The sequence below is a fragment of the Sphaeramia orbicularis genome, chromosome 3 (assembly GCF_902148855.1).
Source record: "Sphaeramia orbicularis chromosome 3, fSphaOr1.1, whole genome shotgun sequence".
Taxonomy (NCBI): Eukaryota; Metazoa; Chordata; class Actinopteri; order Kurtiformes; family Apogonidae; genus Sphaeramia; species Sphaeramia orbicularis.
In genome coordinates this window covers 21,519,607-21,533,149 of record NC_043959.1, presented here as the reverse complement: position 1 = coordinate 21,533,149, position 13,543 = coordinate 21,519,607, and positions in this window count along the sequence as shown.

The following is a 13,543-nucleotide window of genomic DNA, read 5'->3' as shown; positions in this document are numbered from 1 at the left end:
TAAATATAAAGACTACACACCTGAGTCATAGAGCTGACGTCATTGTAACTGTCTCCGCCCATGATCTGTGGAGTCTGAAGATGGAACCATTAAATCTGACTGGAACCATTAAAGCTCTTTAAGACTTTGACACCTCGATCCAGAAGACTGAGCTTAAGCCTGCTGAGGCAGCAGCTGTGTTGGTGACGGTGATGTGTATCACATGTAATGTGAGCCAATGTGTTCCCTGAGCTGATGTTACTTTACTGTCTTTACAACAAACTATGACTATCTCGACATGCAAAATCATCTTTTAAATTGTCAAATTGTGACAGTTTGAGTTCGACGCTATATTATTTTGTTATATTGATTTATAAGGGGTGCCAGCCAGGTCTCCCCAGCCAGCATGTCCATGTGGGCCCCAGAAGGGTTACATTTGGGCCACATATAAGGGTCCCATGTGGGTTTGTCCGCAGTTTCCATGGCGGCCCCACATGTGTTTGCTCATATCAGAATCAGAATCAGACGCCTGAATATCTCATATTATTTATTCTTCACACTATTTATCCCACAATATTTATCTTTCATGTTATTTGCACAACTTAAATTCTATGTTTTACAAATATCTTAGTTTGCAATACTTTTTTTTTTTTAATGTAAATAACTGTGCCTTTTACTGATATTTGTTGTTGTTTTACTGATATTTGTTGTCTGTCTGTAAATTCTTGCACTGAACCTGAGAGCTTTGCCTAAATTTCGTTGTACTTGGCACAATGACAATAAACACATGTGGGGCCACCATGGAAACTGTGGACAAACCCACATGGGACCCTTATATGCAGCCCAATTGTAACCCTTCTGGGGCCCAGATGGACATGCTGGCTGGGTCTCTCCTGACATTTATGTAAAGTCAGTTTAGTCTTTTGTCTGTTTGTTGTACCTCAAACCACACAAAGGATGCCATTCTAAATTAACCCTTTCATGCACGAATAATGAGAACCTTAGTCAAGATTTTTTTCTTCAGTGTTTAGCCATGAAAAAAAAAATGCGATCAAGTTTTTTTTTTTTTTCTATGGAGTTACAAAAATATCCATGCATTTGATTTTTGAAGTAAAGAAACATATGTTTAAAACCCAGTATCAGAAAATGATATGAAAACAATGAAATAAAAACATTTTTAATGCTGCTAATCTGATGTCTTCTCACATTTTAACATATTCTAATGCTAGTAATTACTCACTTCATGGAGATAATATGCAAAAAAAAAAAACCCTTCTTGTCTAACAAATAACAATTGATTTACACTCAAACATGTTACTGCAGATCAGGTTTATCAAGAACAGTAAAGTTACAGTAATGATCTGAATTACAGTGTATGGGATGGTGCATAAGCCTCCACTGTGTTGGCTGATATGGAACTAAAACAACAAAACCCATTAATATACAAGAGAACAGCTGGAGAAGAACTGTCCACTGGAGTGGACAGTGCATGAAAGGGTTAAACAAACATCCTACACATTAAATGACAGAAAAAGAAATCACACATTGAAACCATTTAAAATTCAAAATCATGTATTAAACAATGATTGCGAAAAAACACACAAATTTCAACACACAGTTTCCCCCCCAAAGTCCAAACTCAAAAAAATCCACCAACCAAGTAAAATCAAACACAAAATTTCCACTCTGGGTTTATATCAGTTCATCATCAGAAGAGGCAAAAAAACAGTTCAGTTCGTTTCGACTAAAAAAGTCTGCTCCGGGTTTTCCACAGTTCCTCAGAAAAAAGAAAAAAAAAAAAAATCATCTCATCTCAGTTCCTTAGTAAAATAAAAAAACAAGCATGCAGTTCCAATCCAGGCCTTTGAAAAAGAGAAAAAAAATTGAATCACTCATGCCCTGTCCTCCACTGTCCTGTCATTTAGTTAGTCAGTCGGTCAGTCAGTCAGTCAGTCCGGGCCAGGTTATGGCTGCTGGAGTACTGGTATGAGATGAGATGACCGGCTTCTGATGCAGACGAATGAGTGGAAGGGATGAACCAGGGGGAGAATGGAACGGAGATGAATGTGGTATGGGTGAGTGAGCTAGTGAACTGGACGTAGTAACGGGGTTAAACTGAAGTACTGTGTCGTGTCTATGAGCGGTGGCTCCGACACTTCCTACGCTCTTGTGTGCCATGCCAACTTTGTCTGACCATGGAATGCAGAAATGGGGGGTATTTAAAAACTGCCACCAATTGCGGGCGAATCAGGTGATTGAATGACGTGGCGACAATTTCCGGGGTGGATACAGCAGCTATCAGGTATGCTTTGGGGGCGTGTGTGTGTATGTTTGATGCAACTTAACCAAGTTGTCACAAAATGTTATATGAGTGAGTGGTGGGGTCTTCATCTCTCTATACTTACATCCAGTACTGAAGTGGTCTTGGAAGTTCCTGATAACACTGGTCAACAACAAATTTATTGCTTAAGTTTTTTGAGCTGATTTAGGATCATTTTGGTGTGCTGAATCCAAAAATCACATTAATTTTGCTCAATCAGGTCAACTTTCTGAACTATGCTACATATTGGCTTTTTAACATTTTTGCTTACATTTATGGGCATTTTCACATCATACGATACAAAATTCTTTCATATTTCTTGCAATAAACGAGTTCTGAAGATTTTACTTTTGCCAATTTATGATTAATGTTTTTTTTAATATTACAGATGAATGAAATGGCTTCGACTAGAAGATCTTGCAAAAATAAGCCTGATGTATTCTGCTACATCTGCGCTGAATACACCATTGTACCTAACAGGAATCAAGTCACAAGTTTCATAAAGTGTGCTTACCAATCTTATTTCGGTATTAAACTTGGTGACCAAGATAAAGTTTGGGCGCCACACATGGTATGCAAGTCATGCACCGAGTATCTGCGCTGGGATGCAGTCATGATGGCTGATTACTGCTGGACTCTAAAGAGAGACATCCCTGCTGCTGAGCATTTGAAGGGTTCGAAGAAACGAAAGTTCATGCCCTGAATTTTGCACAATGATGATTTAATGTTCAATTTACATGTACTTACCTTTATCAATATCTATTATTCAGTTTACAGGAATTAAAGTTTGTAACACTTAATAAATACATCCTGTTAGAAAATGATTTTTTTTCTCTTAAAACCTATTTTGGGTGAGAACTATATAAAAAAATCAACTGATAAAGTCACAAAAATGTAATCAATTTTATGAGAAGATCAAATTTTTCAAAATCAAATTAGCAAAAAAACCTGACCTGATTGAAAAAAACAGATGTCATTTTTGGATTTAGCGGTGCAAAATGGTCCTAATTTAGTTGAAAAAACCTAGACAACTTGCAAAAAAAATTTTTTGTAACCCAGTGTAATCAAGGTTGTATTATATACTTCAATTCATGTCTGCGATTCACATTTTCCTGGAACAAAAAGCAAAACAGGTGGTGCAGTGGATAGCACTCGTGCCTCACAGCAAGAAGGTCCTGGGTTCAATTCCAGCACCAGTCGATGGGGGTTAGACCTTTCTGTGTGGAGTTTGCATGTTCTCTCCGTGTCTGCGTGGGTTCTCTCCGGGTACTTTGGCTTCCTCCACCATCCAAAGACATGCACTGATAGGTAAATTGATTAATCTAAATTGGCCATAGATGTGAATGTGAGAGTGATTGTTTGTCTCTATATGTCAGCCCTGCGATGAACTGGTGACTTGTCCAGGGTGTACCCCGCCTTCGCCCTTAACCCTTTCATGCATGAATTATGAGAACCTTAATCAACATTTATTTCCTGAATGTTTTTATTCCTCTTTAGGCATGAAAAAAACAATACGATTGAAAATTTTCTTATGACCCTAGTTTTCATGGAGTTCCAAAAATGTCAGCTTGACACCATGCATTTAATTTTTGAAGAAAAGAAACAAGGATTTACTGATATATTGTGTGAAAACTATGAAATAAAAACATTCTTAATGCTGCTAATCTGCTGTTTTCTCACATTTTAACAAACTCTAATACTAGTCATTACTCACTTCATGGAGATGAAGTGCAAAAAACCCCCAATTTTTTTGTTAAAAAAAAAAAAAAGTTAATTGCAGTTTAATAACATTAAGAAGCAATTGATTTTTTTTTTGTATGTTTTTTTTTTAGTTTAGTTTATTTCGAATATGCAACAAGACAAAGTAATCTCACTTAGTCTTTAGAAATAAAACAGGTAGTAAGAGGTCATGGAAGAAAACAAAAAAACAAAAACAAAACTCATACGTTTACATGACTTCATTTGCACATTCGAAAACACTCAAACATGTTACTGTAGATCAGGTTTATCTAGAACAGCAAAGTTACACAAATGGTATGAATTACAGTGTATGGAATGGTGCATAAGTGTCCACTGTGTCGGCTGATATGGAACTAAAACAACAAAACCCATAAATATACAAGAGAAGAGCTGTAGAATAACTGTCCACTCTAGTGACCAGTGTGCATGAAAGGGTTAAGTAGCTGGGATAGGCTCCAGCAACCCCCATGACCCTAGTGAGGATAAAGCGGGTTCAGATAATGAATGAAAAAGCAAAACAAGATTCAAATGTAAGGCTATAAAATAAACTGTACTTCAATTCCTGACTTTTAAAATTGTCTTTTAAATTGATAAATGTGTAAATTGTTGCATAATTCAGAAATTCAGATTAAAAAAAAAAAAAAAAAGCCTTAATATGAAATTTGACAAGATATGGGGCCCCTTTCTGACCTACTTCCACAACTCAAAAACCCTCTGACTTCTTCTACAAACTAAGACCCAGCTCATTGTTTCATTTATTGTATCATGTGGCGCTCTAAGGGCAGTAAATCAATGGTCCTTGTCTTTATTTTTTTTTTCCTTTTTCTGTCTTGTTTTGTTTTGTTTTGTTTGTTGGGGAGTCTGATGTTTGTTTCTTGTATTGAAAAACGTTACAAATTTTGTATATTTTCCTTCACACCAGAAAAATCAATAAATATATTTGATTTAAAAAACGTATGCCTCTTACTACTGCCATTCACATATACACAAATATGTAAAAACAAAGCACATTCTGCTCTCGTCATCTGCTGTACTATCCTTAGCATAATGCAGTTCTGTCTGAGAGATAAAACACACAGACCTTTCAGTCTCTCGTGAAAATAGGACGGGTCGGTTTGGATTCCCTTCCCCGTTCAAAGGGAAAAATATGGGATGAGTCCATTTAGAAATAAATGTGATTTAGTGGTCACTATATTCCCGACTGTGCCATTATTTAAGTCAGCGAAAAAGCATATCTGTGTCCAATTATGTGCCTGAGGGTGATGTCGAGAACAGGAAGGAGGTGTTGGAAGGGACGTATTTTTCTCCAGGAACTAATCAACTCTAAATTAATAAAACAGAATCTTTAATCTCATTCTGTTATTTATTTTTTTCTGAAAGCAAACTTAAAACAAGATATTCAGGTAGTACACAGGCGCTGATTTTATCTCCATTGTGGACATAAAGACCAACCAATATTACATTGTTCAGAAAATACAGTCGCGGAAAAAATTATGAAACCATCAAAAGTCATCAAAAACAATGGTTATGCAATCAAGTACGAACTCCTGTGTGTATCATGTGACTAAAACAGACAGAAAAGAAAACACGGAATGTCTAAAAGCACTGTTTTTGTCAGTACAATGCCATAGATATTGATGTAAGAACTGAAGTGATTTTGGTTATTATCAAAAAAAAACATGAAAAATGGCTAGATATCAGCTCTGAAATTAAACTATTATGAGCTATTTTTGTTGTTATCATTATATTTGTCCAAACAAATGTACCTTTAGTTGTACCAGGCATTAAAATGAACAACAAATTGAAGAAAACAAGGGTGGGCTAATCATTTTTTTACCGGGACTGTATAAGACAGGGGCGTCAAACTCATTTTAGTCCTGGGGCCACATTCAGCCCAATATGATCTCAAGTGGGCCAGACCAGTAAAATAATTGCAGTGAAAAAAGTAAAATTAAATTATGATAATGTTAACATCTACAAAAATCTGAATAACATGAACAACTGGAAACGTGTTATGAAAAACAACTGCAATTTTAATAATATTATGCCTAAGATTATCAGTTTATCCTTTACGTGTGTTACAACTTACATTACAGTTACAAATACACAATACATTTAATAACAGGCAGCATATTGGCAAAATTGCATTTATTTATCTTAAGGCATTTCAGGTTATTCACATTTCTTTTTGTAAAATAACAGTTTTTAATATAAACATTTTCATGTAATTTTACTGTTTTACACTAAAACAAAGAGACAATTTGCTGTTTTCATTACTTATAGGTTTAATATGATAGTATTTTACTGGTCTGACCTTCTTGATATCCAATTGGTTTGTATGTGGAATCTGAATTAAAATGATTTTGATCAATTGTGTCATTTTTGTATTTCACAAATCCATCCTACGGGCCAGACTGGATCCTTTGGTGGGCCGGATTTGGCCCCCGGGCCACATGTTTGACACCTGTGGTATAAGACAAATGCAATGAGTATTCGGTTAAAAATAGTCTTAAATTGTTAAAAAAAAAAAAAAAAGCTATTCTTCAGACTAATACTTGGCAAAACATTATAGAGAAGTTTTACAAGAAGTAAACAGAACATTTAGAACCAGAAACGTGGGATTTTTAAACCATACAATTTGGAAGTCTTTTTCTGCAAACTTGAACCACGTCCAGACTGAAACATTTGCTAAAAATTATTTCCACTTTTTGTCATTAGTGTCAGCTTTCTACTGTAGAGAGAAAAAAAATATAATATGTTCCATCCTTTGCTGCTCTGATATTTGGATGTATTTTGTTTGCAGCTGTAGTTTTTGATTTGTAGCTGCTTCATGTGGAGTGGATCGGTCATTCTCCACACTAAACACCCAGCTGAGTCCAAGTAGACAGTAATGCTCTCCATGGGTATTACTAAACACAATTTCTGGGAAATGTAAATTATTAACTTATGCTCCAGCTGTGGTGATTTAGTAAACACAGCCAGAAATGTACACAAAAAACACCATCATTTCATAACATCTGCATCAAACATTGCAGATAAATGATGGTAGCATTTTTATCGGAGACCAAAAAGTGGCTGTAAATACTAGTGAAATTCTTCTGGAAAGCCATTTCTAATTCGGGCTGCGGTAACAAAACTATGCGAGATCCTGATGGGACACGAATGCTTCAAAGGGGTGAGTTGGCAGGACTGGCACTGATGGTCCAGACTGAAATATAGCCGAGGCTGCTGGGTAGGTCGGCCAAACAGGACCTCTGTGTGGAGCCTCGAGGATGGAGGAACCATAAATCAGCAGCTGACGGTCAACACGCTGAGTGTGTTTTTAGTTTTGTCCAGCGACGGTTTGTGTCCTGTCTTTTGTATAAAATGCTGAGTAACTGAATGTCACGACCAGCTGATGGATGGAAACAGAAAAGTAACAAGACACAAGGCATCTGCAGGTTGGAAGAAGACCAATTCATGACCTTTTAAGACATTTTTCAAGGCATCTTTGGTCAGATTTCAGAGCTTACATTCCCATAAATAACATTCCAAAAGGTCTCAGTTATTATGCACAAAAATACACTACAGAATACACTAAAAAACACAAAAAATACACTACTAAACCTAAAAATACACTAAAATATACAAAGAATATGCAAAAATGCAATAAAATTCACAAAATAAACTAAATGCACTAAAATACACAAAAATATTCAGAAATACACCAAACATACGCTTAATCTGAATTGCTTAATTACTCAATTTCTGGCTTTTTAAGACATTTTTGTAAATGTCTTCAGTTAAATTTCTGACCTTCCATTCACATAAATAACCGTCTAACAAGCCTCATAGTTATACAGAAACATGCATAAAACACACTAAATAGACTAAAATATACAAATATATTCAAATACACAAAAATAAACTAAAATGCATTAAAAGATGTAAAAAGACATCTGTAAAAATACACTAAAATACACCAAAAATATGCAAAAATACACAAAACCTACGCTAAATGCGCAATATGAATTGCTGAATTTCTGGCTTTTTAAGACATTTTCTCATCAACTTTCAGACCTTCGGACCAAATTTCCGACCTTCCATTTACATAAATAATAGTCCAACAGGCCTCATAGTTATACACCAACATACACAAAAATACACTAAAGAATACAGTAAAATACACCAAAAATACACTGCAATACCCAAAAATACACTATAATGCATTAAAATAAACAAAGAATACGCTAAAATACACTAAAAAAAACCCAAAATGCACTAAAAGATACAAAAAATATGCAATAATACACTATCATGCACTAGAATAAACAAAGAATATGCTAAAATACACTAAAATAAACTAAAATGCACTAAAAGTCACAAATAATAGTCCAAAATACCCTAAACACACTAAATGCACAATCTGAATTGCTGAATTTCTGGCTTTTTTAAGACATTTTCTCCTCGCCTCTGGTCAGATTTCAGGCCTTCCATTCACATAACTAACAGTCCAAAAGGCCTCACAGTTCTGGTCAAATATGCTTTGTGAGATGGCAGGTCAAATTTTTCGCTGTCTCTTTTCACTCATGTTGAAGACTTTTGTCACCTCTGGGTAAAATTTGACAATAAAAGAAAGTATGAAGGTGGAATTTCCCTTCAGCTGTTGCACTCAAACATGTTCAGATCACAGAGTTGTGGCTGGTGCTCAACAGTGTTTTTCATAAGGGCTTGTGGTTTGGGGCAATAAGATAATAAGGCATTGTGTTTGCTATTGGAGAGGGTATTTGGTTAATGTAGAGCAGCTTGTTTGTTCCAACTGCCCGGACGATGGCGAGGCCTGCAGTGCAAATCCAGCTCCGGTCGAATGCGTCACAGAGTCGACCACAAGGAATGGGACCAAATATTGACATCCAGCTCTGAAAGGCAGAGCTGCTATAAAGCCCGGCATGTTTACTGTCGGACTGCTGCTGGTTTAACGCTCCTCGTACGCCTTCCAGGCTGCAGCCGCCAGGCCTACCCAGAAGCCTCGGCTATGTTTCAGAGCGGATTATCACTGCCAATCCTGACAACGTTTTACAAGGACGGTGACTTAACAAAACCCACAGTGTCAAAGTCTGCTACAAAAACCTTGATAAACGCATGTTTCCAGTCTACTTTTCATACACTTGGAGATCTAAACAGTACTTAAATATACTTGGCTCGTACTGAGAACTGCACTGAAATACTAAGTACGTTTGACCACAATCTTTTGATTGAGATGGATTAGTTAAATTAGACTTGGCTTGATGGAGAAACCCTTTAAATACATTTATTTTCCCAAAAATACAAGCTTCTTTATATTCTTGCAATAAACTGGAGAAAAGTGTTAAATTCAGCAAAAGTTTCATTTCAAATGCAATAATACAACTGAATAAATCATTAAAGAGACTGTAATGTGTCAGATGGATATGTGTGGTGGTGGGTATATGGATGTGGAACTGCTGTTTTTGAGTTTGTGTTATATATGTTTGTGAGTTATGTGCTATATTCTCACGGCTGTACAGATCGTGAAAACAATCAAATACATATAAACATATCTATTAGGGATGCAAATTATTGATTAATTCATTAATTGTTAGTTGGTTGCTCTTATGAATCGATTAATTTACAAGTGGCGATTTTCCTGAGAACCTGAATTTCTTTTTCAATACAGTCTACAAGAATGAAAGCTAAATATGATTATACACTTCATGAAAAAACATGTCATATTCCTTAATGATTGATTTATTGAACCATTGGATACAGTCAGTGTTTCCTGTGGAATTCATCTGTTGATGTGGCGGTGTGTAATGGTGGGGGGGTGCACACGTGTGCCTTTCACCGGTGTGTGTGGGGGGTGCACGTGCATTCGTTTCGTCGGGGGGGGGGTGTGGGGGGGTGGTACTCGCATGCACGCAGTATGGCCGGGGGATGCGTGCGTGTTGGTTGGTAACCGCGCATACGTCTCTTTCCGTCCTACTTCTAATACAATGGGGGTACTGGGCAGTCTGTGCCCCCGCAGAAGTGAAAGTGAAACTTTTCATTGACTGTGGACTACACCAACCTCCAGGGAAAACGCTCCGATACCAACCCCGCATTGGTGCATGTATTTATTCGGGGGTGCACCGCTCCCACAAACAGACGGGCTGGTCTGTGTTTGGCTCCACCATGTCCATACAGACATTCTAACTCATCGACGCCATGATCCGGTTCAATGACCAGCTATCCCAGCCCCGGCGTCGCAACAAACCGGCAGCCTTCGGACAGATGTGGAAGGGCAGAAAAGGGCAATTAACCGACAATTAATAATTTAATCGAGCAAATTCTTATCGCCAATTAATCGTTAGTCGATTAATTGTTTACATCTATCTATCTATCTATCTATCTATCTATCTATCTATCTATCTATCTATCTATCTATCTATCTATCTATTACTAAAGTGTAAGTATAATTTCAACTTTAACCCTATAATGCCAAACATATCATATTTGATACATGAGTTTTGAGTTTACATGATCGGTGAGATATTTCTTTCTTGAAAAACCTGATGTATACAATTAGATACATGCAATACACAGATAATCCACCAGGGGGGAGGAATTCGTTCACCAGAGGCCTTTCCAGTGACACTACAAGACTGTCATTAATGAGGAAGGAGGAAGAACTTTGACAATTTTGAAAAGGAATTACCAATTTGTTAGACATGTTTGGGTTATATTATGCTTTTGTTTGTTCAACAATAATAATATTTGAGCACTGAGACCCGATGTATCAAATATGATACAAAATTGAAACTAACACATGGAAATTGATATTTGAGAAAACATTTTTTGGTTGTTCAGAAGGACCAATAAAGGCTCCAGTTTCAAAGAACTGGAATTTTCTGTCAATGATTTAATGGTTCAGGCTTTACAGGGTTAAGGAAAGAAACATTAGCAACTATATAACTAGTACCAATAGATTTACTCATTGATTGATTGATTGATTGGAGAAGACACAGAGAGATGCCAAAATATAAATTCATAGTATAGATGCTGCTAAAAAAATTAAACTTATGCAATTTGTTGGATTTTGAGATTAAAATATGTATAAATAACTATATAATTTGTCCAAACAAATGTACCTTTAGTTGTACCAGGGATTAAAATGAACAAGAAATTGAAGAAAACAAAGGTGGTCTAATCATTTTTTCCATGACTGTATAAGCCCATGCTAGGCTTTAACTGACAGCGCATGACTTCTGTTTTATGAATAATGTATTTTTTCTTCCTGATGGACATCTTGGCTGTAGTTGTGGTTAAGTTATACTGACAAGACTGCCTTTTTCATGCAAAAAATATAACACTTTCGATGTCATTAAGTTTATATTAACACATCAGTGCCCCAGCTCCGCCTATATATCCAAATATGGTCACTTCTGACTCCTTGTAAGCGAATAAGTGAATTTACAGCCATGTTTTGGGCGCACCGTTATCATTTATCTGCAATGTTTGATGCAGATGTTTGGAAATTCTGGTGTTTTTTGTGTACATTTCTGACTGTATTTAGTAAATGATTGCAGATGGAGCATAAGTTAATTTATGTTTCCCAGAATTTGTGTTTGGTAATACCCATGAAGAGCATTGCTGTCTGCTTGGATTCAGCTGGATGTTTAATGTGGAGAATGACCGATTCACTCCACATGAAGCAGCTACAAATCAAAAACTACAGCTGCAAACAAAATACATCCAAATATCTGAGCAGCAAAGGACAAGAAAGATTAGACTTTATGCAGATTTTTCCTCTGCAATGGAACCTGGACACTAACGACAAAGAGGGAGGTAATCTGGAACAAAAAATGAAATAATAAGAGGCAAAATGAGAAGTTTTCAAGGCATAATATTTGATCTGTGCATCAATTCATACGTTTTTTTTCTAGGTGATATCACGATCCATCAAATGACCTCACCTTTTATAAATAGTAGGCAAGTTACAGCCAAACTATACGATTTTTTCTGATTTCTCAACATGTAAGATGGATTTTTGTTGTTAAAATTTATCTAAAACCTCTGCATTTTGCCTTATTTAGCACTGATATTGCAAGATTTTCACAAGATCTAGAAGAAAGCAATTAATTCATTGATTTCTTTAACTTGTCTTGAATTGAAAATATTTTTTCATCATGTTTTGTACTGATAAAACCAGATTCAAACTAGTCAAAAGTTATTATTTCAATAGTGCAACGGTCTCTGTAAAACATGTTTAATATACTGATATTGCACTGGAAAAAAATCTAACTTTTACCAAGTGTATTTTTCTTACTTCTAGTCAAAATATCTCATCACCCTTAACTCTATAATGCCAAACGTATCATATTTGATACATGAGTTTTTAAGTCCTCTACATGATCAGTGAGATATTTTTTTGTCTTGAAAAACCTGATGTATACAATTAGATAAATGCAATACATGGATAATCCACCAGGGGGAGGAATTCATTCACCAGAGGCCTTTCCAGTGGCACTACAAGACTGTCATTAATGAGGAAGGAGGAAGAACTTTGACAGTTTTGAAAAGGAATTACCAATTTGTTAGACATGTTTGCGTTATATTATGTTTTTGTTTGTTCAAATATAATAATATTTGAGCATTGAGACCCGATGTATCAAATATGATACAAAATTGAAACTCATACATGGAAATTGATATTTGAAAAACATTTTTTTGGTTGTTCAGAAGGACCTATAAAGGCTCAATGATTGAATGGTTCAGGCTTTACAGGGTTAAAATAAGACATAATCACCTAAACAGTAACTTTTCAGTGAGATATAAGAACTTATTTTTAGACAAAAGATCTTCAAAGTCTTATTTCAAGAAATCTTACCAAGATGATTTTTAGTTGTTCCACTGGCAACATTTTTTTTTTGGCTTAATTCAAGATTTTTTTTTTTTTTGCTTAATCTGGGCAAAACAAAATCTGCCAATGGAACAAGTGAAATTTATCTTGGTAAGATTTCTTAAAATAAGATTTTCCAGATCTATTGTCAAAAAATAAGTTCTTATATCTAATTGAAAAGTTACTCTTTGGGTGATTATGTCTTATTTTAAGTGTGATGAGATATTTTGACTAGAAATGAGAAAAATACACTTGGTAAGATTTCGATTTTTTCCAGTGTATGTGCTACTGTATGTAATCTCAAAAAAATCGAACAAAAAAAACCACTGGGTAAACATTTCTGTATTTTTTAATGCCGTGACTTGTTCGATTCTTCTGAAAAGCAGATGTGACAAATTAAGACTGAATCTGATGTAAGATCATGGAATTGCCCAGTTCTAACCCTAAGCCAAAGTATGAAAAACAAACTGCTATTTTTTCCTATAAATTCTTACGTAAATCATGGGATGTGGTGACTGTCGAGGCCAAAGATTATGTTTCATATTGATTTAATTTTCTTACTCATCCAACCATTCGCTGATCCGTCGCATCCCATCGACGGAGGCTTTGTCATCCTGGAACAAATCACT